Source organism: Macaca fascicularis, chromosome 17, assembly GCF_037993035.2.
Source record: "Macaca fascicularis isolate 582-1 chromosome 17, T2T-MFA8v1.1".
NCBI classification, from domain to species: Eukaryota; Metazoa; Chordata; class Mammalia; order Primates; family Cercopithecidae; genus Macaca; species Macaca fascicularis.
In genome coordinates this window covers 82,155,499-82,182,075 of record NC_088391.1, presented here as the reverse complement: position 1 = coordinate 82,182,075, position 26,577 = coordinate 82,155,499, and the positions used below count along the sequence as shown (strand labels likewise).

The 26,577-nt window shown below is 36.8% G+C and overlaps 2 long non-coding RNA genes across 3 annotated transcripts in view; both read left to right on the top strand.

Moving 5' to 3' along the window:
• The first annotated feature begins 4,112 nt into the window (after positions 1 to 4,112).
• LOC102122603 (uncharacterized) overlaps positions 4,113 to 26,577 on the top strand; it is a 514,820-nt gene continuing 492,355 nt past the window's right edge. For both annotated transcript variants that reach the window (XR_010582636.2, XR_010582635.2), the window contains exon 1: positions 4,113 to 4,319. This is a non-coding gene — a long non-coding RNA (uncharacterized lncRNA). The remainder of the gene's footprint in view (positions 4,320 to 26,577) is intronic.
• Positions 4,544 to 26,577, top strand: part of LOC135968040 (uncharacterized) — an 84,749-nt gene continuing 62,715 nt past the window's right edge. The window contains exons 1-2 of the long non-coding RNA XR_010582466.1: positions 4,544 to 4,623; positions 22,600 to 22,664. This is a non-coding gene — a long non-coding RNA (uncharacterized lncRNA). The remainder of the gene's footprint in view (positions 4,624 to 22,599; positions 22,665 to 26,577) is intronic.

The window sequence follows — 26,577 nt, the reverse complement described above, 5'->3', positions numbered from 1 at the left end:
CAACCAAAAATGGAGAGAGGAAATTATATGTACATTTTATAATATATAGTAAACTTTAGGTCAGCTTGCTTTCTACTGGGCTAGAGGACATTAGATCCTTTTGTGCTTTTGTAAATCACAGGATGAGGTATTTATGAAGCTCTTATGAAAATTACATAATTTTCAAAGTGCTCTTTCTATTAAGGATATGTGTATTTTTTCACTGAGTAATGTTTCACAAGCAGCATTCTTCTGTCTATGTGCAATAGTTAGAAATCTTGAAGAAAGGAGATTCAACTGAACTTGGACCTGCCATTGTTGAGTACTTCTCACTTATAAATTAGATTTACCCTTATATGATATACAATTTGTTTTTGTATTCAGTCAAATTCCTCATTCACTTTATGGCATTTCTCTAGTCTTGGCCTTTTAGGCATCCAAGTTTTTCAGAACTTTAGTCCAATTAAACATCTCTGAAAATATTTATAGGTATACACCAACTATCTCTGAATCCCAGAGAAAATTAGGAGATGCTCGGCTTATTCTTTTTTTGTAATTAGCTCTTTTTTTTTTTTTGAGACGGAGTCTTACTCTGTTGACCAGGCTGGAGTGCAGTGGCACGATCTCGGCTCACTGCAACTTCCGCCTCCCGGGTTCAAGCTATTCTCCTGCCTCAGCCTCCAGACTAGCTGGGATTACAGGCGTATGCCACCACGCCCGGCTAATTTTTGAATTTTTAGTAGAGATGGGGTTTCAGCATGCTGGCCAGGCTGGTCTCGAACTCCTGACCTCAGGTGATCCTCCCGCCTTGGCTTCCCAAAGTGCTGGGATTATACGCGTGAGCCACTGTGCCTGGCCGTAATTATCTCTTTAGAAATAAAAAGTCTTCTAAACTTATCTCCATTATGTATTGACTTGAAAGGCCATTACATACACAATAAAGCTTAGAGGTATAAATACACAATGCAAAATGTCTGTTTTTTGAGTTTTTTCTTTTCTTTAAAGTAACTTATTTAGAGATTTCGGGGGTACAGAATACTAAGGAAGACAGCACAGATTCAGTAGCAAACAATTTCTGCATATTAGAGCATTTCTTTGAGGAAATATCATGGAGAGGATGTACGAAAATTTTAGTTGTCTACCTAAGAAAAAGCTACCATGTTTTTATACACAGGGACTCAAAATAAGTGTGGCCACCAATTTTAATTTTCCATATAGTCCTTTGGCATTAGGTGGCAAGTCAGATGATGTTTTTACTAACACCCTCCTTTTTGGTCCTTACAATAGAGATGGTAATTCCTAAAATGGCTATGTAAAGAGGGTGTCATGAAAATAACCTTAAAAATGAGTGCAAAAGTTGAAAAAAAAAATGAATCCAGATTATGGGCTCATTCCACAAGAATGAATCAAACAGGGCTGATATTCTTTTCTAAATGCAGATGAGTGTTGGAACAGCATGCACGTTCTGAAAGGCTCAGACAACCTGAAGTTTCATTTTTTTGAGCCCTTCAAAGTTTTGGCTTTTCAGAGAAAGACTAAAGAGAGGAAATGACTCAGCATCATTGAAAAAAGGAATAGATCAAACTTGAACTCAAAAGTTCTATTTTCAGTTGAGGAAGTCTTGTTGCTAAAGCACAGATCTGTTCGCAACTTGAACACACTGAACAAGCCCCACTTCTTTTGCAACCTCTATTCTTACAACAGAATATGTGTAGATGTGTACCCCTTTATAATGCTCTTGTTTTGCATGCAATCAAATGGTTATGAAGTTTTTGTACAAGAATTTCCGTTTGAGGCTAACCTTTATTCCTGAAGTGTCATATATAGTTCCTCTTAAAATATTTATTGCTATTACTCTTGATTCCTTAATGTGAGGTTTGGTAGAGCAGTAACTGCCATCTCTTACCGTGTTGTTATCTTAGTTGCCAACTATACTTTTCTATTTTTTAGAGCACTTTTACATTCCCAACAAAATTGAGCAGAAAGTACAGAGTTCATATTTAACTCCCTGTCCCTGCAAATGCACAGCCTCCCCCACTGTCAAGGACCCTCACCAGATGGTACGTTTGTCACAATTGATGAACATATATTTATATTTCTTTATCACCCAAAGTCTATAATCTCCATTAGGGTTCACCCTTGGTGTTGTATGTTCTATGGGTTTTGACAAATGCATAACGCCATATAGTAACCATTAAAGTATCATACAGTATCACCTTAAATATTCTCTGTGCTTCACCTATGGATATATGTGTCTCTCCCTCTCCCTCCTCCCAGCCCCTGCCAGCTACTGCTCATCTTATTGTCTTCATACTTTTGCCTTTTCCAGAATGCCATCTAGCTGATATTATACAGTAGGTAGCCTTTTCAGAACAATTATACTTTTGGAAAACCCAAAGTATTTAGTTGCAAATCATAGAATTCATTTCTAAATTCATGGCTATTTTTAAGATTAAAAAATTAGTAACAATTGAAAATATAGTTATTTTAATATAAGATATAAATATATATGTGTTTCATGTAAAATAAAAATACATACGTATTCTTTGCACGATCGCTGCATCCAATGTCAGGAGCCATTTTCAGATCCTGAAAGAGGCAAACTATTGTCTTAACTGTATTCATACGTAGTTTCCAAATCTCCTTTTTCTGTATTCTTAGATAAGATACCTGCTAAGAAAAAAGACAAATAAGGCTAAAATATTTGAAAAAGAGAGATTTACTTTTTTCACTTTAAGATTCAGTTTTTCAATTTTTATCTACTTTTCTGTCAAGAAAGGAAATCCTGATTTCTACCAGGGTCATGACTTCTTAATATATTTCCTGCCTAACTAGAATTTAGAAGACTTGAAATTTTCAAAATGGATTGCTGGAGGCTTAATTTTTAATTACTTATTTTAGGTTAGCCGTCTTGTTCCTCCAAACTAAACCTCGAGTAGTTTGGTTTATGATTACCCTGGCAGCTGTGAAACAAGGTGACAAGGAGGTCTTGTTTTTGTTTTGTCAGAAGTAACTGTTATGGACCTTGCTAGGCTGTAGCGATTTCGTCCCTCTACATGGATGGTGTTAAAATCTCCTCATAAAGTGAAGTTTTAAAATCTCATAGTAAAAAAATCAATTTTCCTTTGAACTGCCAACCAAGTTTCCATGTCACATTTGTAAACGTCATTGTGGTGAAGTGAAAACTGCTTGAGAACTCCTAGAGAACTGTGGAAAGAAACACTTACGTGTGAGTTTTGCTAGCTGTCAATTCTTAAATATGGAAGCCTAAGACGAGAAAGTGATAATATTCAAAGAAGAGGAGGGATACTGAAGGAATAAAAGAGTGTGTTAAGCTTTGTTCCATGTGTTAATAATGTTAATACTTTTTAATTGTTATTAAAAATTTGGTAGTTGGCTCTTCTTTTTTTATCAATGAAATGTCAATTAATTTTGAGAATAATTTTCAACGCCGTGTGAGATAAAAAAAAAAAGTCACAAAACAGAGACATTATTACCTGAAGAGGAAGTGGTTTAGGAAACTTGTCAATCACAGTCATGACTAGGGAACCACTTTGGTCACCACTTCCGATCCTAACTAGCTGTTATCTGGAGAAGAACAGTTAGTGGCACCCAAGCTAGATGTCACATTCATGACAATTGCTTGCGGTAGGGATGAAGAAAATGGATTTAAGATATTTGTCTATGGAGTATGTTTTATTTTAAAAAATCAACTTTAAAAATTACTTGTAAAATATTCTAGTCATCAGCTGACCCTAACATGTTAATGTTCTTTAATGGAAAAAATATTCTTGATAAAGTTTGCATAAAACAAAGAGTGTCAAATGCTGTTGAAAAGTAAAGCAGATTTCTAATCTAAAATAAACCACCTTAGTTATATGATATACTGATAAGCGGACTGGTTGAAAGTTACAGAAGAATTAGATACGACATTAAAAACGTATGTCTTGACAAATGATAATTTGTTAGAATGCGGTCAAAAGTGAAGCATGCAGAGGTGCAGTCTAATAAAACTTAACTTTCAAATCAATTTTCTTTTTTTTCTTTTTTGAGACGGAGTCTCGCTCTGTCACACAGGCTGGACTGCAGTGGCGCCATCTTGGCTCACTGCAAGCTCCGCCCCCCGGGTTTACGTCATTTTCCTGCCTCAGCCTCGCGAGTAGCTGGGACTACAGGCACCTGCCACCACGCCTGGCTTATTTTTTGTATTTTTAGTAGAGACGGGGTTTCACCGTGGTCTTCATCTCCTGCCCTCGTGATCAGCCCGCCTCGGCCTCCCAAAGTGCTGGGATTACAGGCGTGAGCCACCGCGCCCGGCCGAAAATCAATTTTCAACAGATGTGAGTGCTCTCAAAATTCTCAATGTATGAGATATCTTTACAAGAATCATTACTTATTACAAATCCTGGCATAGTTCTGTTTCTTTTAAATGCAGCAGGGCGAAAATATGTAATCTTATCAGCTGCCTCCGGAACTCCGGCGGTATTGTTTTGTTTATGCAACATTCACTAGAACAGGGAGACCCTGAGGGAATGGGTGTTGGCAGGAATGAAAGTAAAGTAGGAACAGTTCTGCTTCTGCGAGCCAGGTGGAGAAGAGAGGGTTGGAAGTGAACACTACCAGAGAAGTAGTGTTGGAAGGGAGGTGGGTGTCAGAGATGCCAGAAAGGTTAAAGCCTGGAGTGCTACATGGCATAAATCTGTCCCTCCTTGGGACCCCCAAATCTCCAGTAGAAGTTTTGTTACACTTAATAAGCCTGATTTTTGTAGCTTTTGGGAGATAGGATAGAAGAGGGACCTTTGTTCTATATTTGGGATGACCCCAGGATGAAAATATAAAAATAGGCATGAGACGCATGGCAGGGGTAAAAAATTCAACCTGAGGAAGAAAACCGTATCAGAAGAGATTATGAGAATTTAAGGCACACCTCCACCTTCTCCATTCCCAGGAATTTGAATATAATTAGGGAAGATGTTGAATTTCCACAATCCATGCATTTGAGTGTTTGAATTAATCTTATTTAGATTTTAAGTAGTGAGGAGACCAGGTGACATCATGATTACACAATAAAGTGTGATTCCGTCCATGATTGTGTTTGAAACTTCAGAAGAGGTCTTTTGCCCATGTTTTTAGTGGATTTTCTTTTTCATGTTAACGTGTAGAAGTTCTTTATATATATGAATACTAATTCTTGGTCATATTTTTCTACTATATGGCTCTTTATTGCTTTTATAGTATCTTTTGATGAGCAAAAGTTTGAAGTTTTAATGAAGTTGTGTTTATTAATATTTTTCTTTATAGTTGGAACTTTCAGGGTCTTAAGAAATCTTTCCCAATTCTGAAATCATGAAGATAAACTGTCTTCAACAACTAAGTCTTAGTCTTGAATCCATTTAAAGTTAATGTCTATGTATGATGCAAAGTGTGGAGGCAATTTTATTTTGTTTTACCTTTTTGCCATGGAAGTGATAATAATGAATATCTTTGTCATTAAGCTGCTTTATCTTAAAGTAAATGTTCTCAATGTTTTGCCATTAAGTGTGGCATTTATTTTAATGCTATTTTTATACATGTTCTTTTCAGGTTAGGAAATTTCTCTCTTGCCATTTTCTTGTTTGTCTCCTTGCTTGGATTTTTTATGGGTGATGCTGAATTTCATCAGTCCCCTTTTTTTGTATCCATTGGGGTAATAACATAATTCTCCTTTTTTATTCTTTTAGAGTAGTAACTGATTTTAATACTTTATTATTATTAATTCAATCCTATATTTCTGAAATAATTCCAGCTGGGTCTTGACATATATACACTTTTAAACAATGCTGTGCTCAATTTGTTGAATTTGTGCTCATAAGTAAGTTTGATAAATACTGTTTTCCTTGTTTTTCCTTGGTATCACAGCTTGAGCGCGCCATCTCAAGCTTGAGAACTACATTCAAAATGTATTGAGGAGACTATTACTTTTCTATTCTCTGAAAACTTGTGTAGGATTGGAATTTATCTGCTACAAAGCCATTTGGACCTAGTGTTCTCCTTTGGAGAAGATTTTTAACTGCTGATTTAATTTCTTTAATGGCTCTAAGACTACTAAACTTTTACCTGCTCTTTGAGTAAATTTTGGAATTTGTATTTTTAAAGGATATATCTATTTTTGACGACATTTTCAAGATATTTGACATTACTGTTGCCCCTAAAAACTTGTCGCCTTTTTAAAATCTCTGTAGCATGTACTGTAATGTCTCTTTTTTATTACAAGTATTTTTTATTTTGTGTCTTCTATTTGTCTTTCAATTGATCTAGCCAGAAGTCTTTCTGTATTATTAATCTGTCCAAAGGCTTAATTTTTGGCATTGTTGATTCTCTCTATTGTATGTTTTCACTTCTCATTGTTATGATTTTATTTTTAATATTTCTTTCCTCTTATTTTCTTTGTTTTTGGTTTTCTATTCTTTTTCTAAATTTCTGGGTTGCACACTAAACTTATTAATGTTGAATGTTTCTACTTCTCTAATGTAGGTATTTCATGATATATATTATACTCTATGCATCAATATATCTATGGCAAGTATTTTTTGTTGTGTTGTGTTGTGTGTGTGTTTCTTTCATTTTTGGTGTGTTTATTTATTTATTTATTTATTTATTTATTTATTTTGAGACGGAGTCTCACTCTGTTGCCCAGGCTGGAGTGCAGTGGCCTGATCTGGGCTCACTGCAAGCTCCACCTCCCGGGTTCACGCCATTCTCCTGCTTCAGCCTCGTGAGTAGCTAGGACTACAGGCGCCCGCCACCATGCCCAGCTAATTTTTTGTAGTTTTAGTAGAGACAGGGTTTCCCTGTGTTAGCCAGGATGGTCTCGATCTCCTGACCTTGTGATCCACCCGTCTCGGCCTCCCAAAGTGCTGGGATTACAGGCGTGAGCCACTGCGCCCGGCCGTCTTTTTTTTCCTTTTACTTTTTTCTCCTCAACTTGTTTAGAAGCTATGTGTTCCGCGTCTATTCTTCTAGAAGTATCAAAACGTTTACCTTCATCCTGAAAATTACAAGAACCTTAAAATGCTTTAACTTTGATCTTACTTCCTTTCTAATTTACATACGGTGGTACCTGATATTTTAATTCTGCTGATCTTTAAAGACAGAAATTAAATGTTACTATTTTATTCAATCAATATTGTTGAGATTTAATAAAAAATTTAACGATATCTCTGCTTATGATCCCTTCTCATACTCAGACCTCCTCCCTGGTATTATCTTTATTCTGCCTAAAATACATCCTCAGACTTTCCATTATTAAGGATTTGGGATGACAAAATGATTTTTCGTTTGTTTCTTTCTCAAGGATTTGGGATGACAAAATGATTTTTAGTTTGTTTCTTTCTCAGTTTTTGTTACAGAGATTCAGTTTTACTTCATTTACTCAAAAGAAGGAAGTAGTTAAAAAGACAGGCTGTGGGACTGAGGGAGGGAGAAAAGTTAATTCATCTTAAAAGGTAGAGAGTTTCTGTTTGGGATGATGAAAAAGTTGTGGAAATTGATAGGAGTAATGGTTGTACAATGTTGTGAATGCACTTAATGTCACTGAATTGTATACTTGAAAATGATTAGAATGGTAAGTTTTATGTTACTGTGTTTACACACAGACTCGCACACACACACGCATGCACGCACAGGTTTTGTGGGTGCATGTATAAATGTACCCGTATTCAAATCGCCCATCTTTTGCTAACAGTGATTTTCAGGCAAGTAAATTAACCCTGCTCTGCCTTTCTTCTCGTATCTGTCGAACGGAACTGTACATGAGGTAGACTGCCTACCTCAGGGTTTTTATGAGGACTCAATGAGGTGGTATATGTAAAATGATTAAAACAAGGCCAGTTTATATTCACTATTCAGTAAGCATTAGCTATTATTATTGTTCCTTGTTCCTTATATGCAGAGATCACTAGGCAGTGATAAGAAAGACAACACAGGCCTAGGGAGGCCATGGAATTCACACCAAGCTTAAACCCAAGCTGAAAAACGTCTATGCTGCTTCCCCTGAAATCATGGCTGCATACCCAATGATCTCACACCATTCAGGCTTATTCCCACTCACCTTTTCTGGGATGTGAACCTGTGACTTTAATTTCATCATTTAAAAACCAAGTTTCAGTTTAATAATTTAGTGTTTAAGATGGTTTATGAAACAAAAGTCATCATCCTGTGAGGGTAACTGTCGTACCATTTCATGTTAGTGTTAGAATACTTGAGTACTTGTCAGAGAACAAATCTTTGGCTACCTTTCAATTCTTGTAATAGTCTGAAGGTGCTTGTGAGTAGGATGATTTTTGGCTGTTTTACGTATTTGTTTGTAGTTCTGAACAAAGATATCTGTTTAACCTGGATGTGAAGGCCTGGTCTATTTTCATTCTTTAAAATTGTTTTTTTTCCTTTCTTGTTTTGATGTCTTGAAAAAAATAAAATTAAAGATACCATTGTAGTTTATGAAGAAAAATAATAGGAAGTAACACAATATAAACATGTTTAATTTCTTAATCTGCAGATTTTATTGGGCATACAGTATATATTTTTGAATACAGTTAGGAAATTGCTAAAGATTTAATCAATATGAAAGAATTAATGTTATCTCCATTCTTGTAAGAGACATATTCAACTGCAGTCATTAAGATTGCTAACCTTATTTATCAGGCAGTCCAAGTATCTTTTAAAGGTACGTAGAATGTTTAGAATACTTATACATGCTTAGACTGGAAAGAGTTTATATTGAAATTTACCCAATTGTTTGGTTTGGAAAAAAATGTAAACCTCTGTAATCACATTTGCAATATGAAAATTATTAGTGAAGACAGAAAGTATCTAACTGACTGAGAACTCATCAACAGAGAAAAAGCTTCTTTCAGGCACCCATGGGATATCAGAGCTCTGCAGCCCCTTGACGCTGAGGGTCCCTCAGAGGCACAGCCACTTCAAAGGCTCCCTTCTTCCCAGCTGGCTCTCCACTTCCTGTGAATTCCGCTAGGAATATTTCACCAAGCTGGAAGATAAAAATACCTTTCAGGGTCAAAATCTCACAATCTTTAATAATAAGATGTTTTAATTGGCTTTTCTGCTTTTGTTTTTTAAACAGGGCAGCATAGCCTAATAACTCAGAGCTAGCGTATCTTTTGGTGGTCAAATGTAAGAAATCCACGAATTCCAACTTTTTAATATTATAAATAGAGCAAGATCTGGTGGCCGTTGATTTTCGAACCAATTAAAGTTACGCCACAAAAAACAGTGATGACTACTGTACACTACTGGTTTTATGTAATATTTTAAGTGCAAATTAAATTAAATCTCTCTAGGAGATATTTCATATTCGTTGTTTATTCGTAGTTTTTGTTTGTTTTGAGGCACATGGGACCTGGAAGAATAACTCACTGTAGAAATCAGCATCTTCAAAGATGAAGGATTGAATTTTAAATCCCCAAACTGATGAATCATAGGGCTGCAAGGGATCATGTTTTGTATTTTTATTGTTATTTTGCCTTTTAGAAGGATGTATGTTATGTAGTCAAATAAGGTTATAGTCCGTATTGAAAGTTTCTCCAAAGAAATAAATGTAATATACAGTTCACTTTTTCCAATAGTAGACAGAGCTATTTGCCCTACGGAAGTAGAGAAATCTAAGTTAACAGTTTACTTTCGCCTCGCTTTTAAATGTAATGTCTTCTGTCTTTTATTGTTCAGAAGTTTGCTGTCAGTCTATTGTTGATCCCTTGTAAATAATCTGTCTTTTTTTTTTTCTGGTTTCTTTAAATACTTTCTCTATGACTGTAACTCTACAGTTTCAATATTATCTATCTATCTATCTATCTACCTATCTATACAGTTTCAATATTATTTGTCTGTCTCTCTCTCTCTCATCTACCTGTCTACCTATGTATCTATTTATCTATCATCCATCTATTATCTACCCACCCATCTATTAATCTTGAGAAGATCTTTTGCTTTTCGACTTATGAATGACAGCCTGAATACATTATCAATTAGTAACATTCACAGCCATTATATTTTTGAGTAATATTTCTACATTCCCTCTGTTATCACTATCCAGAACTCCAAAGAGCTGTATATTTGAACATCTGATTTTGTTTTCTTTGATGCTTAAATTGTCTTTTATTTTCCTAATTCCTTATCTCTCTTTGATACATTTTAGGTATTTTCCTTATCTTTCAATTTGTCAATTGTGCCTTACATTTTGTTTTATCTCCTATGTCATCTGCCTATTAAGATTTAATTTCTATGATTATATTTTTTACTGTTACAAGTTTGAATTGTTCTTTCTCAAAGCTAGCCAGTCTTTTTCCATTATGTCTTGTTCTTTTTAGAAGTTGATTTCTCTTTCAATAATTTTAAACATGCTCATTTCCAAAGGGTTTATCAGAGTCTTTTATAATATGAAGTTTGTGGGATTCTAATCCTTTTGGCTGTCCCTGCTAATCATTGCTCATATGGAATATTTAAAAGTAACTTTAAACATATTTTTGGCATTGCAATTTTAGGGTACTTGTAGGTATGTAGTGAGCTTAGGTGGAATTCGTGGCCCTCCAAGGCAGATTTGCTTTTGCTTCTACCAGATACCCTACAAGCTATCAATGCTCGGAATAGTTTTGCTATTGTTGCTAATACCTTGGCTTGGGAGTTCCTAGACAAACTAGTAGAAGAATTCTGAACCCCGAACCCACACTAGGTGCTGGTCAGTTGTTTTTGATTTTCAGGGGAGATTCTCTTTTTTTTTTTTTCCTACCTAAGCCCATGGCAGAGACATAGCTTCCTTGTTATTTTGTATGTGAGTATATTTTTGCGTCAGTCTACTTGTCATCGATAGTGAAATATTTTGAGGTTCCAGATTTCGGTAGGGGTTTGAGTTCTAACTTCCTCCTCCTGTTTGGGCCCAAGGCCTCATTTCTTGTCACTTATGGTGTTTAAACCCAGGCTGTAAGTTTATGGAAGCTGACCACATCTATCATCCACGGTAAGGACAGCTGCCAGTATATTCGCATACTACTTTAGTTTTTCAACTCTCTTTTGTTTCTGACTCCTGAGTACTTTCTGTTCTTGGACTTTCAACTGTGGATTTAGGTGGATTTTATCCAGCATTTCTGGGTGTTTGCATCTGGATCATTTTTAGTTTATCATTTTCCACCATCTTGTTAGAATATGTCATACAGCTAGTAAATGCTGCTCCCCTGAAAAGCCAGTTGATGCTTTAAAATGACCTCTTCCTAAGCAAAATGCCGTTTTTCTCCTTGGCTTCTCTTTGAAGTGAGTATAGTTGTAGTTATAATGTGTTGAATTATTACCATATATTTATGCTTCAATTATATTATTTAATGCTCACATAAAAACCTGACAGGTTGGGTATATATGCATTTTATAAGTGAGGATATTGAGACTCAGAGAGGTTAAATGACTTGACCAAGGTCACATAGTAGAAGAATATCACAGGCACGATATCAGTGGAGGTCTACTCAATGCAAAAACTTTGCTTATAAGCCTTTACAGGTTCAGTATCACTTATCCCAAATGCTTGGGACCAGAAGTGTTTCAGATTTCAGGTTTTTTGGGGGTATTTTAGAATGTGCACATATACATAATGAGAAATCTTGGCGATGGGACCCAAGTCTAAACACAAAATTTATTTGTGTTTCATATACATCTTATATACATAGCCTGAAGGTAATTTTACACAAGATTTGCAATAATTTTGTGCATGAAACAAAATTTTGACTGCAACCCATCATATGAGGTCAGGTATGAAATTTTCCGCTCGTGATGCTGTGTTTACCGAAAATAGTTTTGGGATTTTGGAACATTTTGGATTTCAGATTTTCAGACTAGGGATGTTCAACTTGTGTCTCTGTGGTCCACAGAGATAATTAGTTTCAAGAGATACTATTTGATATGAATTATCTGGTATGCTCCTTATAAAAAGTTTTATTGCCATTAATATTTGGCTTTAGAATATGCTATTTATATGTATATATTCACATGCACACATGGAATTTTTTAATTTAAATAATGATCCCTTCCCATTAATGTTTGACTTTAGAATGCATTTTATGATTTAACAAATTTTCTCCCTGTTTCCCAGCCAGACATTAAAATTAATCAGAGCCTATTTATCACTAATGAAAATTCACAGAGTGCCTTATAAATATATTCTTTCATTTAGCTATGTGACAAGGCAATGCTAGCAGTGATTGAATGGCAAAATTGTCTATAGGATAATACCTACAGTTTTCAGCTTGTCCCATGAAACCTTCCCGTCTTGTTACTACTCACCCTCCCAAACATTGCCCTATGCTTTTGAAGTAAGAGGTGAAGTAGGAAGTGACCCACGGAATGCTCCTTCTCATTCTAATTTAGTAACTGGATGGGTTGGGGCAGTTGCTAAGACAGAGAATGTTGGAGGTGAGGATCCGGTTTGGGGATTGGAGGAGAAAACAAATAAGCATTGAGTCTAATAAGTTTTAGCTCTGGTGGGACATCCAAGTGAAGATGTCTAGGAGGAAGTTTGGTTCTGGAAAAAAGGGGAGAGAACTTTGGCCTCCATATTCCCAATTACAGTGAATTTTCTGGGCAGCAGGGGCTGAATTTATATTTTACAATGCCCCAACACAGTGCCTTGCTCAACAGGTGCTCTCTGTCTAGCATCTGAGTCCGTGAAGTTATTTGGCTACATTATCTCCATGCATTTCCAGAACACCCTGTTTACCTAAGCCTTAGCCCTTTCCACACTACATGCCTCAGATACTATCACACTGTTTTGAAACCTTCTGCTTAATTTGTGTTCTCCCCACTGGACTATAAGCTTTTGGAGAGCAGGGACAGCTCTCTTGTTTATTATCACAAATGGTACCTGGTGCTAAATACATACTCGTGGACTAAATGAGTAGATGCTGACTAATTATAGTTCTAATTCAACACGAAAGCACAGCAGGTAAGGAAGGAAGCCAGGGAATTGTTATGTGGGAATGAATAGTAAAAATGAGGGCATTCTCTTTGGGCTAGGTCAGAAGAAAAGTGCCATGAAAGATAAGCCTCATGAAATGTACTTGTTTGGAATTATTGCTTAGTTTTTAACTCGGAAATAAACTGGAGTTAAGCTCACTTATTTCTGATCTTATTATACTTTGGTGTTCTGTACACTCCAGTTCCTTATTCATTTTTCACAAGTTAGAAGGGTTATTTGGAATTATACAAAGAGGTCTTCCATTGCTATGAAAGGAATGTGTGTTGGTAACTTCCACTAACATTTGTCAAAGTTTATATGTCCTTAACTCAGTGTAAACAAAATGCCTCAAATTTCTGTCTCTTACAACCTTTGTTTATCATTAATAATTTTCCTATTTAAATGACACAAAAATGTACATGCTTTAAAACTATATTAGTTGTTTAAAAATGTCAAGAAAGGTAAAGTTTATGTAGTCTGCCACCTGCTTAATGCCTGTAAAATCATTCCTGCTGGAGATACTGAATTGTTTTCCATTATATTAACATTGCATGAATAAAAATCTAAGCCTTTTAAATCACAAGTTTCATAAGGTGTTGATTGGCCTGGAGCAGGATAAATTCAGACAAATATTTATGGTGCCAAGAGTTGTGTGTATAAATATTCTTCCTCGAAAATGTTTCCAGTGTACTGTTAAACTGCCAAGGTGATATAATTTAACAGGTAAAGCAGTGAATAGAGAGCCAGGGGTCACTGAGTTTGAATTCTTTCTTCATTCCTACTTTAATATTTGATCCTGAACCATTTGGACCTTACCAAAGTCAAATTTCTACTTTGTGAAATGAGGACAAATTAATCGTTCAGTTGCTGGGGCATGAGGATAGGGTCCGTGGTTAAAGACACTTTAAAAATATACAATTACTATTAGAATGTAGATAGTCACAGCATTGCTTTAATAGTTCATTCAGGCTGGTATAACAAGGGCATTAAACCAAATCATGACTTAATCACCTCCCAGAGGCTCCACTTCTTAAGACCATCACCTTGGCAGTGAGGATTTCAACATATGAGTCTTGAGAAGACATAAACATCAGACCATAGCAATTGTCAGGTATGAGGGAATTGGTTTGCATTTATTAATAATCTTCACAAAGCATCATCAAATTAATTTGCAGTGACACTTGTTACTATTTACTGACTGCTTGCTGTTACTCAGACACTGCCCTAAGTGCTCTATGTACCCCATTTGCTCCTTGTAACAAGGAGTTAATAATACCTTTGAGGCGGGTATTATTCCAATATCAGTGAGAGTAATATTAAAGGAGGTGAATGAACTCAACATCACCCAGCTTGAAGATGGCAGAATCACGTTCAAACCCACGTGATTCTAAAGCCAGAAGTCTGCGTTTTTGTACTCCATGCTATGATGTCTCCATGCTTTGCAAATGAGGTATCTGAGGCTTAGAAAGTTCAAGCAGTTTGGTGAAGCTCACAAGCTAACATACTGGACTGAGATGAAAGCCCTGATGTGTCTGACAAGGGAGCTCTAGCTATTTCTAGTATTGCTTCTCTAATATTATTAATGTGCTTGATATCTTTTGCACCACTTCTCTCTCTTGGATTACCAAGATAATTAGAGTCAGTGTTCTGCTGAATGCCTTGACCCCTAATCTCAGAAGCCCAGTCTTGCTAATGAATTCTACTTTGGGGGATATGAAGGTGGATTATGCATCAAAGGTGGAATCAGCTGCATTTAAACCTTTCAGAATTCAGTTCCTTATTGTTTAAATGAGGGGTTAGGATGGTAGAATCTATGGGTTTTTACCTCTATTATAGTTTAGCGTCTTTGAGTGCAATGAACAAATGTGGTCCATCTACTGAGGCCCTGGTGCCTAACTTTGTAGATATACCAAAAATATTCATCAGCTTTAATGAAGTTGCATTAAATTCCTTGATTTTAAGACTAGGTAAAACAAAATTTCCACTCTATTTCATTGCTTTTTAAAATGGCAAATATGTTATTTTCTTTACCAGATGAAAGGAATTAAATATAGTGGCCAAACAATGTACTTAAATTGTTTATTACATCTTTGTTCGTTAGACAGAACATGTGACATGGTGGCATGATCAAACTACTTAGGTAGATCCATTTAGAATAATTCATTTGCTTAATTGAGATGAAGCTGCCAAACCAGTCGTGCTGTCTTGCTAAGACTGTTGAGCAGAACGTACACTGTGGAGAAGAACATTCACAGAGAGTGTAAAATGGTTAAACACTAAAGCCCCAGGTAGTTGCAGCCGTGGGATATATTGATTAGGGACATGAAAGTAGTGTCAGAGAGTCCAAGGATTTCAACATAGATGGGCGTATTTTCAACACGACTGCTCTCTTAAGATAGTCGTAGAGCATGATTGCTTCTAACTTAATAGCATTTACACTAACACGATTTCACTGGGTAGAGGAAGAATGGAAAGTTTCTTCAGCATTAAGTTCCATGTTTCTAGGAATGTCCAATGCCAGCAGCAGCAATAGTTACATCTGAGTTCCAGCCACTTGTTGCCACAATACAGGACCCTTCCAGTTGGTCCCGTGGTGTCGTTAGTAGGTCGAATAGTGCTGTCTAAATATGTGCATGCTCTGATCTTTGAAACCTGTGAATGTGCTACCATGCAGGGCAAAAGGGACTTAGCAGATGTCATTGTTTCCAGACCTTGAGATGGGGGAGATTATCTTAAGTTATCTTTGTGTGTCCAGTGCAATCATATGAATCTTTAAAAGCAAAAAATCTTTTCTGGTTTTTCTGGTGGCCAGAGAGATGTGATGAGAGGACTCAACCCATTGTCGCTGGCTTTGAAAATAGATTAAAGAGGCCACAAACCAAGAAATGCAGGTGGCCCCTAGCAGATGGAAAAGGGAAGAAAACAGGATTTTATCCTCCCTAGAGTGCAGAAAGAAGTGCAGTTCCTTTGATTTTAGCCTGATGAAACTTTTGTTGTACTAATGATCTATAGAACTATAAAATCATAATAAACTTCTGTTTAAGTGGTTATATTTGTGGTAATTTGTTAGTGAAGCAATAGAAAACTAATACAGTGTCATTGTACATATTTCTTGAATCACAGCAATGAGATTCAATAAGAACTACCTTTCGAAGGGTGTGTTAGGTATGGTATTAAGCTATATGTGTGTGTGTGTGTGTATAATTATCATGCAACGACCACCCCCTAAGAATCTATATTATTGTCTCCATTTCATAGATGCAAGAACTTACATAAGTTCTTTTTTTAAAGAACTTAAAATAACTTACATAAATCACCTAAGTAACTTACATAAATCACATATCTAGTAAGCGATGCAATAGTTATTTGAAACCAGGTCAATCTGGAGTCAAAACCCATAGTGGGTCTACGCTACCCTTCATATACAAAATGTTAGGATTATTTTTCTTTATCAGAAGGTATTTAAAAGCAATCACATTCATGTAAAATAGACTTTGTTACGTCAGATCTTTAGTTACCTTAGATGTCAAGTCATTTTCTCCAGAAGAGTGCCTGCTATATTATAGGCATTCAACATGTGGTAATAGAATGAATGATCAGTGCTGTTTAATAGACATGTGTGATATAGGTATATGTTATTATGTTTATTGTATTCTGTGTACATATTATATTACACCACACCTGTATATGTATAGGTATCAGCTTTTTTTTTTTTTTCTTTGTAAAAACGGCAGAGAGATGTTACTTTTGCCACTGAAAAATCAGAGATTCTAATAGGTTTCTTCTACATCTATAACATTTGAAGTTATAATTACATATTATTTTTAAGAAGTTATTTAGGCCAGGGGTGGTGGCTCATGCCTGTGATCGCAGCACTTTGGGAGGCCGAGGCAGGCAGATCACTTGAGGTCAGGAGTTCGAGACCAGGTTGGCCAACACAGCGCAACCCTGTCTCTACTAAAAATGCAAAAAAAAAAAAAAAAATTAGCCAGGCGTGGTGGTGCACGCCTGTATCCCAGCTATTCAGGTGACTGAGATACCAGAAACGCTCGAACCCGGGAGGTGGACGTTGCACTGAGCTGAGATCGCAACAATGCCCTCCAGCCTGCGTGACAGAGCGAGGCTCTGTCTCAGAAAAAAAGAAAAAAGAAAAAAATGTGATTTGGAGGTCATGTGTGGTTTATTTTCATAATTAGCATCAGCAATGAGAGTATATTTAATAAGGTAAAGAGACTAAAGTGGAGGGAATCTTTATGAATTTAGATATTAATGTTATTTTTCATTAGAATACTTTTAAAAGATTACAAACAATGCAAGGGAAGTTAAATGACCTTTGCTTTTTCAGGCCAAGGATTTCATTTTCTTTTTAAAATTGCCAGTAAAATTAGAAAGGTAACAGCGTCTAATTCAACGATACTCATTTTATTTGAAAGTGTACACTAACGGCACAAACTTACCAATAGTGCAACCTGACTTAATGGTTAACTTTCATTGTATGTTAGTCCACCTTTAAATGATTACTACATGCCTTAAGGAAGAATCTTAATGCTACAGAAACTTCACTTTTATAAGGACATCAATTACAACTAAATTGGTAAAGAGGATTGTTAATTAAGAAGCAATTCTTCATATAACCTTTCTTAAAATAACCTTTCATTGTACATTTCCTTCTAACTATTTTGTAACAATTTCAGTGAAGACTCCTAAAGGAAAATAGGGATTCATTTTATTAATTAGAAAAGTAATTCCTATCATTTTACTAAAATGACAAATGTTAATATTTGACAACAAAATAATCATGAGAAATTGGGAATGCTATTTTGCATTTAGTAGAAATGTATTGAGTAGCTAGGAGCAGGATACTTAACCAGGCACTAAAGTAATTTTTAAAATACTTAGTTTTGTATCCTCTAACTTACGTCTCCTTATTTCTTCCCCCTCTCCCTCCCATCCCTGTTTTGTTCTTTCTCTTATGTTTGAATTTTTGTTTTAGAGTCTACATATAAGTGAGATCATGAAATATTTGTCATCTGTCTGCATAATGTCCTTCAGCCTCATACATGTGGCAAATGGCAAGATCTTGTTCTTTTTTAGAGCTGAATAATATTCCATTTTATGTCTACCACAGTTTCTTTATCCATTCATTTGTTGACAGATACAGAGGTCATTTACATATCTTGGCTGTGTAGCTAATGCTGCAATGAACATGAGTATGCAGATATGTTTATGTGCTAGTGACTTTATTGCCTTTGGGTATATACCCAGAAGATGGATTGCTGGGTCATATGGTAGTTCTATTTCTAATTTCTTTAGAAATCTCCATACTGTTTTCCTTAATGGCTGTAGCAACCTAAATTCTCATCAGCGGTAGACAGGAGTTCCCTTGTCTTTACATCCTTGCTGACATTTGATGTCTTTTGTCTTTTTGTTATCAGCCATCCTAACGGGAGGTGAGATGGTATCTCATAGTGGTTTTGATTTGTGTTTCCCTTTTATTAATGCAAAGCATATTTTCTCATACCTGTTGGCCATTTTTATGTATTCTTTGTAGAAATATCTAGTCAGGTCTGTTTCTCATTTTTTAACTGGGTTATTTGTTTTTTCACGATTGAGTTCTCTGTAGTCTAGAGATCTAATGTTGTAACACAAAGACCATGGGCAGTAAATTTGTACTGTATGTGAGATTCATGCTAAATTAGTAGATTATAGCTGCTATTGCCACCAACACACACATACACACAATATGTAACTGTGTGAGGTTATAGATATGTTAATTTGTTTCACTATAGTAACCTTTTCAATATCTCTCTATCCCATAACATAATGTTGTAGACTTTAAATATAAACAATGAAACAAAAACTATGACCATTCCGCATTGAAAGCAGAAACTTTAACAAGTATTTGTACATCCACATTCATAGCCACATTCTTAATAATAGCCAAGAAAGAACTCATGTGTTTATCAATGTTTAAAAGGATAAACAAAATGTGGTGTGTGTGTATATGTAATTTTTATACACACACGCACACACACACACAAAATGGAATGCTATTCAGCCTTAAAAAGGAAGAGAATTCGGCGGGTGCGGTGGCTCAAGCCTGTAATCCCAGCACTTTGGGAGCGGCTGAGATGGGCAGATCATGAGGTCAGGAGATCGAGACCATCCTGGCTAACACGGTGAAACCCCGTCTCTACTAAAAAATACAAAAAACTAGCCAGGCGAGGTGGCGGGCGCCTGTAGTCCCAGCTACTGGGGAGGCTGAGGCAGGAGAATGGCGTAAACCCGGGAGGCGGAGCTTGCAGTGAGCTGAGATCCGGCCACTGCACTCCAGCCTGGGCAACAGAGCGAGACTCCATCCCCCACCCCCCCCCCCCAAAAAAGGAAGGGGAATTCTGACATGTACTAAAACATGAATGAACTTTGAAGACATTATGCTAGCTGTCATAAATGAGTCATACATGGACAAGTATTGTATGAGCCAACTTACATGAGGTAACTAAAGTAGTCAAATTCATAGAGATAGAAAAGAGAATGGTAGTTGTCAGTAGCTGGGAGGAGGGAGAATGAAAAGTTAGTGTTTAGTGGTTACAGAGTTTCAGTTTGGGAAGATGAAAATCTTCTGGAGATGAATGGTTACGATGTTGCTGAACAATGTGAATATGCTAATACCACAAAACTCTACACTTTCAAAGAGTTCAGATGGGATTTTGTATTATGTATACTTTACCAGCATAAAATACTTTTCAGTCATTCACAAAATCTTAGTTGTGAGATTAACATGCTGATTTATTGAAAGTCTGTAACACTGTTATTAATATACATAAATTATATTTGTATATTTTAATAATATAGAATTACACATAACTTTTAAAATTATATATTCTATAATGTATTGGTGCCTAAATAATAAGCAATGTGAAATTCTTCACATTGAAGACCAAAGGTATGAAACGTGTGTTTTATATGAAAACAGTCTGGATTGTGGCATATATCAAATATCTTGATTCACCAATTCAAACATTTTGTAATGACTAAATAGTTACAGCCATGGAAGTAGGGGTGGATTTTGTCAGAAGAGTAAAAAATAGGGAACATTTCAGATGGTAATATTCATGGTAATTTGGAGAATTCAAATCAGAAGTCAATCATGGAACCCAATCAGATCCATGGAGTACCAGTACCCAGAGGGCAATCATCAAAATTGAAATGAGACTTGGGGCACAGGGAGAGAGATTTGAACCACATGAGTTCAGGAAGCACTTCCTCATACCAGTGGCCAGGAAGGAGTGGTTTAGAAGGAGACAAGAAGAGCAGAATTGAAGCCCATGAAAAAGCAAATGTCTTGGCAACTAGTAGTTAATTACATTTGCTTTCGCCTCTTCCCCTCCTGAGGGACAATTACTTCTGTGCATTTTTAGGGAATCCCCTTCCATGTGAGAGAGGAATTCTCATCACCTGCTTTGGGATGTTGCTTCCTAATTATCCTTTGCCATCTTTCTCCCTAGTCTGTCTTTACACCCTTCTCTTGATTATGATGAAGTCAAATTTATCCACAAAAATGCTTCCCTAAGCCTTCCTGCTAATTTTTATTTTAAAGTTATCTAGTTGATTCCTTTTTCAATCTTACAGATTTTTTAATTCCCTGAAAATAACCACATGCATTGAACTCAAAATGTCTTATAGTTTGTGTAACTCTTGGTTTGCATAAACCCTAAAATGAAGTAATGTGTACATTAATTATATGCTTTGCCATTTACTTGTGGTTTCTGTGAAAGCAAATGCCACTATTTTTAGTTCCTGGTCTTCAAATTACTCCTTCTCGAATGCTGTTAAACCTTAATGAATATCCAAATTCATATAAATTATTTAAGCTATAATTTCCTATACTAAACAGTCATTAGATTAACATACATCCTTAGAGCTCTTCCAGCTGTACCAAATTAGCTTTTTTTGAATACTTTTAGATTTGAAGCAATGCAGAAAGTATTGCTCTTATAAGTTGTATTCTAAGGTTACAAACAGCAATTTGACTTAAAAATGCCACTTAGAATGTTTCCTCCAGTTAGTATTCATGCAGTAAAACCTCATGTTTTTCCCTAAGAATTATTGAATTTTAAAACATATCCTGATCTTTTCATTTACATACAAGTGAGGAAACTAAGATATAGAAAGTTTGGATGAAGTGCTCGGCATTTCAAAAGAAGTCTGTATATTGAACTGTTCTTTCCCTCCTTTCTTTCTTTTTCTTTTATTTTCTACTAAGAAAGCAAGTATGACAGAACCATCTTAGTTTGGATAATAATTCTCACTTAGAAAAAAATATAAACTAATTGAAATGATGAAAATCAAAACAGAAAACATTCATTTAAATCTTTATTTTTTAAAACTAACACATATTTAAGAACGTATGAATTCCAGTGTGTAGCTACCAAGGTATTCCTGATTTTATTTTTCACTACACTCTTTTCCTGAGTGTTTTCATCCCTAGAAGACATACCCACATGGAGGAAGCATCTTCATGTTATTCCAACAAATGCATTTTCTTTTTCTTAAATTTCCCCTTTCTAGCCTCTAGATATAGGCTGTCTTTCTGTTTCTATCTCATATCTTTTAGAGATTCTTTTCACATACTTCGCTGTGCTAGTTATTAGTATTTCCTCTCTGACAATTCTTTATTTCTCTTCCTTTGAAAGGGAACCCTGCTGCTGTCATTACTTTTTCTTCAGATTTCCTTCAGATCTCTCCTTTTGCCAGCTACCCAATTCCCAGTTTACAGGGAACCCGCTGATGGCAATATTTCTTTCCTTTTTTTTTTTTTTTGATTCAGAATACTCAGAATGCTGTTTGAAGAATAATGATGACAGGTATATTGTATTTACAAATTACTGTCCATCTGGTGATTTCAATTTAATTTATGGGCATGAATTCATTAGTAGTCTCAATTTTCACACGATGTGTTGGAACAACTTGTGTTGTTTTTTCTCAGTGAGGAAACAAAGGACAAAAGGGAGACAAGATTAGGGACTAACATTGTCTATTAGCGTGATGTGGGCACAGTGTCCAATAGAATAGGGTTTGTCTTAGTCCATTTTGTGTTGCTGTAAAGGAATACCTGAGGCTGTGTAATTAATAAAGAGAAGAGATTTACTTGGCTCATGGTTCTGCAGGCTGTACAAGAAGCATGGCACCCACATCTGCTTTGCGGGAGGGCCTTAGGAAGCTTCCATTCATGGGGGAGTGGAAGTAGGCATTACATGGTGAGACAGAAGCAAGAGAAGGAGAGAATGGTGTTAGACTCGTTTTAAGAGTCAGCTCTTGTCAGAACTTCGAGTGAGAACTCACTCAATCCTTTAAAAATGGCATCAAGTCACACATGAGGGATCCATCCACACACCTCCTGCTAGGTCTCACCTTCAACACCGTGCATCAAATTTCAACATGAGATTTGGAGGGGAGAAATGCACCAACTATAACAGGGACTTTTTTGGGACAATATAATAACCATATATTTCAAAAATTTGATAGATTTTGGTAATTTTAAGGAAATGATATTAAGTGAAGACAGATTACCAGGATTTTAATTTTATTCCAAGAAATTCTACTTTCAATTTTCCTTCCCCTACTAGCATTTCTAGGTGCAGACAAGGCATTTGTGGCATAGAAGATTACGCTCTTCTTGCCATGTCTTAAGGTGGGTTTAATTTCATCTTTTTGGTTTATTATGTTGCCCTTCACATTTGCATCTCAGTCTTTTATCCCAAGTTGTGGCCTGATTATAATTATGATGGATACCAAAGAAATTTTAGGAGCTATCTTATGTTTCCTAAAAGCAGAACTTGGCATGGTGATTTTTGTGCAAATGGTCTATTGGAAGAGTACATGCAGGGGAAGGGAAGAGAGGGAAGCAAGGCAGGACAGGGAAGAAGCGAACAAAGCAAGATTTCAGAGGAAAACTCACTCCAGCTTCCCAGAGAGAGCCCACAACTCCTGAATTGCACCCACTTTGCAGTAGGGGTTTGACCTGTTGTACCTCCTTGTCAGCCATTTATCGTGGACTGCCTTGGGGGCAGAGTGTAATCTCTAAGGTAAGGCAGTTCTCTGAAGTAGGAGCAGCTCTGGGCCCTCAGTAACCTCACAGCCACTGGAGAACAGGTAATTTAGACTGGAAAAGAAGATTGGAATGTGTGTATGGTTGAACTTTGGCAGTGTCGCAGACCACCTAGAGGCTTGAAACTGCAGTGGCTGAGTTCATTTCAGATTTCTTCAGGTTGTTCCTGTGGTGGGGCAGCTGGACCATGCTGCAGGCCTCAGGAGGTTTCAGCTGATCTAAGCTGGGCTTGCCCCCACGTCTGGGGCCTTAGCTGGGATGGCTGGGGCAGTGGGCATGGCTAGGGCTCTCTTCACATAGTTTCTTACCTTCTATCATAGGGATCTGAAACTGTGACCCATGGGCCAAATCCAGTTTTTTTGCTTGTTTTTGTAAATAAAGCTTTATTGGAGTACATTCTTTTATATCTTGCCTGTATCTGCTTTATCAGTAAAATGAAAGAGTTAGGCTGAGACTGTACAGACACCAAAGCTAATATATTTACCATCTGACTCTTTACAGAAAAGGTTTGCTGACCCCTGATTCATAAAGGTAACTCAAGCTTGCTTGTGTGGTGGGAGGGTTCTCAGTGCAAGAGTGCAAGCTGCAAGGCTTCTTGAGGTCCAGACTTGGGGTGTGCACAAGGTTGCTTCTGCCACATTCTGTTGGTCAAAGGAAGTCACGAGGCCAATTGAGTGCCCCAGGAATGGAGAAATAGACTCCATCTGTTGATGGGAAGAACTTAAAAAAAAAAAAGCGTGGCCATGGTTTGCTGTGTACCATGAGGAGGCCCCAACAACATCCCCTACAGAATTCAGCCTTGTCCCTGTCCACTGCAGATGAAGACAGGGGATATACGTCAAATATCATACAACTTGTTAGGGGAAGAACTCAAACTACAATCTCGGTCTCCTCATCAATATTCTGCTACTATTTGAACTCTGTCATGGTGACTTTACTATATCATTACCTGCAAGAAGCATCTCTTTTTGGCTATTGAATTGTTACTCCTCAGAATTTTAACAGAATTCTACAACACACCAAAGAAAAATGGAATCAAACTCATGCGGAAACCTGCTTCCCCACATCCTGGGTTCGATGTACAGTTACTCTTTGTCTCCTATTGTTTTCAAAGTCAGCTGCCTTCACTGATACTCTTTATGAAATGTATCTCCATAGTTTTCAACTCGAATTTATTGGCAAATTCTATTTACCTTCATTTTTTTTTTTTTTTAACAAGTATCTGTTAAATAGAATAAACCTAACCCTACGCTAGGTCATGGGAAATTAAAAGACATCAAAATGCAGTCTGAGACCTCAAAGAGCTTTATAATGAAAAGTAGTGGTTTCCAACCTGTATATATTACAGACCCCTAAGGATGACGGAAATGAGAGTTGCACTTTCTGTAGACTGACTCAGGCTTCACAAATTACCTGTATAATTGCTTTGCAAAAAGGTGTGTAGACACTTCCATGACTAATAGAATACAAGTGTATGAATGTATACTTGTTTGTCATGATGTTTGCCACTCAATATTGTTAAGAGTGGAAAACTCTTAATATTTTTAAGCATGAGCCCTGAATATCTCCACACACTGCAAGACGTATCCCACTACTGGTGAACCCATTTCTGTAGCTAGTAATACAGGCAACTGGTAGGTAAAGGGATCATAGTCTGACTTCCTTATAAATGCATGCTACTTGGAGAGAAAAGGACTGACTATTATTTGCTACAATGTTTGCTGCTTGCTCAAAAATAATGCTGGAGGCCAGGTACGGTGGCTCAGGCTTGTAATCCCAGGATTTTGGGAGGCCAAAGTGGGCAAATCACCTGAGCCCAGAAGTTCAGGACTAGCCTGGGCAACATGGTAAAACCCCATCTCTACAAAAAACACGCACAAATTAGCCAGGCATGGTGGCCTGCACATAGTCCCAGCTACTCAGGAGGCTAAGGTGGGAGGTTTGCTTGAGCCTGAGAGGTTGAGGCTGTAGTAAGCCATGATCATGCCACTGTACTCCAGCCTGGGCAACAGAGCAAGGCTTTCTCAAAAAAATAAAAAATATTAAAAAATAATGCTGAAATGTTGTGCCATGTGATCCAGCAATCCCACCACTGGGTCTTTATCAAAAGGGAAATAAATCAGCATATCAAAGAAATATCTACACTCTCATGTTTATTGCAGCACTGTACATAGTAGCAAAGATATAGAATCGGCTGGGCACAGTGGCTCATGCCTGTAATCCTAGCACTTTAGAAGGCTGAGGCGGGTAGATCATGAAGTCAGGAGTTTGAGACAAGCCTGGCCAACATGGTGAAACCCCATCTCTACCAAAAATACAAAAATTAGCCAGGTGTGGTGGTGCACGCCTGTAATCCCATCTGCTCGGGAGGCTGAGGCAGGAGAATGGCTTGAACCTGGGAGGCGGAGGTTGTAGTGAGCCGAGATCACGCCACTGCATTCCAGCCTGGGTGACAGAACAAACAAACAAAACGAAAAAAAAGATATAGAATCAAAGAGAAAAAAAAAAGCTATGGTTGATTCCATTAACAACAATGTATTTTATATTTGAAAGTAGCTAGAAGAGATGACTTGAATTGTTCCCAACATATAGGAATAAATACTTGAGGTGATGGATACCTCAAATACCATGACTTGTCCATTACATATTCTATCATGTAAGAAAATGTCACACAAACCACATAAATGTCTCAAATATAATGTATGAATTAATAATCAAATTTAGAAAAAAAAAAATAATGCTGAGCCCTAGGCTCTGAGTTTCTCATCTGTGAGCAAACTCAGTGGATGTGAAAGACCTATCTGGGCCCATAATACTGCTTTGGTAGTACTGGGTGCAAGGGCTATGAGCCTCAGTATCCTGATGTGCTTGCTGCTTATTTCGTTATGCCAAAGTCCTTTGTTTTTGGTCTAGGAGTCTCCTCCTTCTGCCAGCATTCATGAAACAGTAACAGGCTAACTTATTAGCTTGCAAGTAGTTAAAATCTCAGAGCCTTCAGTTCATGACAGACCTGGAAAGCTTCAAAATTTAATTTTTTTTAGCATTAAAATGATCTCTAGTACTCCATGGGCTGGAAATCATTGGTCTGAGGTCTTAGATAAATAAAACACTATTAATTAAAAGATTTATATGAGCTAAAAAGAAAAAAGGAAGGCCATTGGAGAAGAGAGTGACCAAGAGCAAAGGTATGGTGTAGAGGAAGAGATCAAAAGTGTGGAGTAAGAGAAATGTGCCTACTTCATTGGCTAAAGGAGAAGGGATTGAGTGAGAGAATTCTGAAAAGGTTGGCTGGGACCACACTTTGGAGCACACTGAGTGTCAGGCAACAGGGAACTCTTAAAGGTATTCTAGCAAGAAAATGACACAATTAGTTTTTATCTGGGAAAATTAAATTTTAGTAGGGAGAGACTGGACATGAGAGAGCAGTAGGAAGGTTTTAAAAATGCTTTGAGCACAAGTTCTAAACTATTAGTATAAAAGGAATAAGAGGTGGACT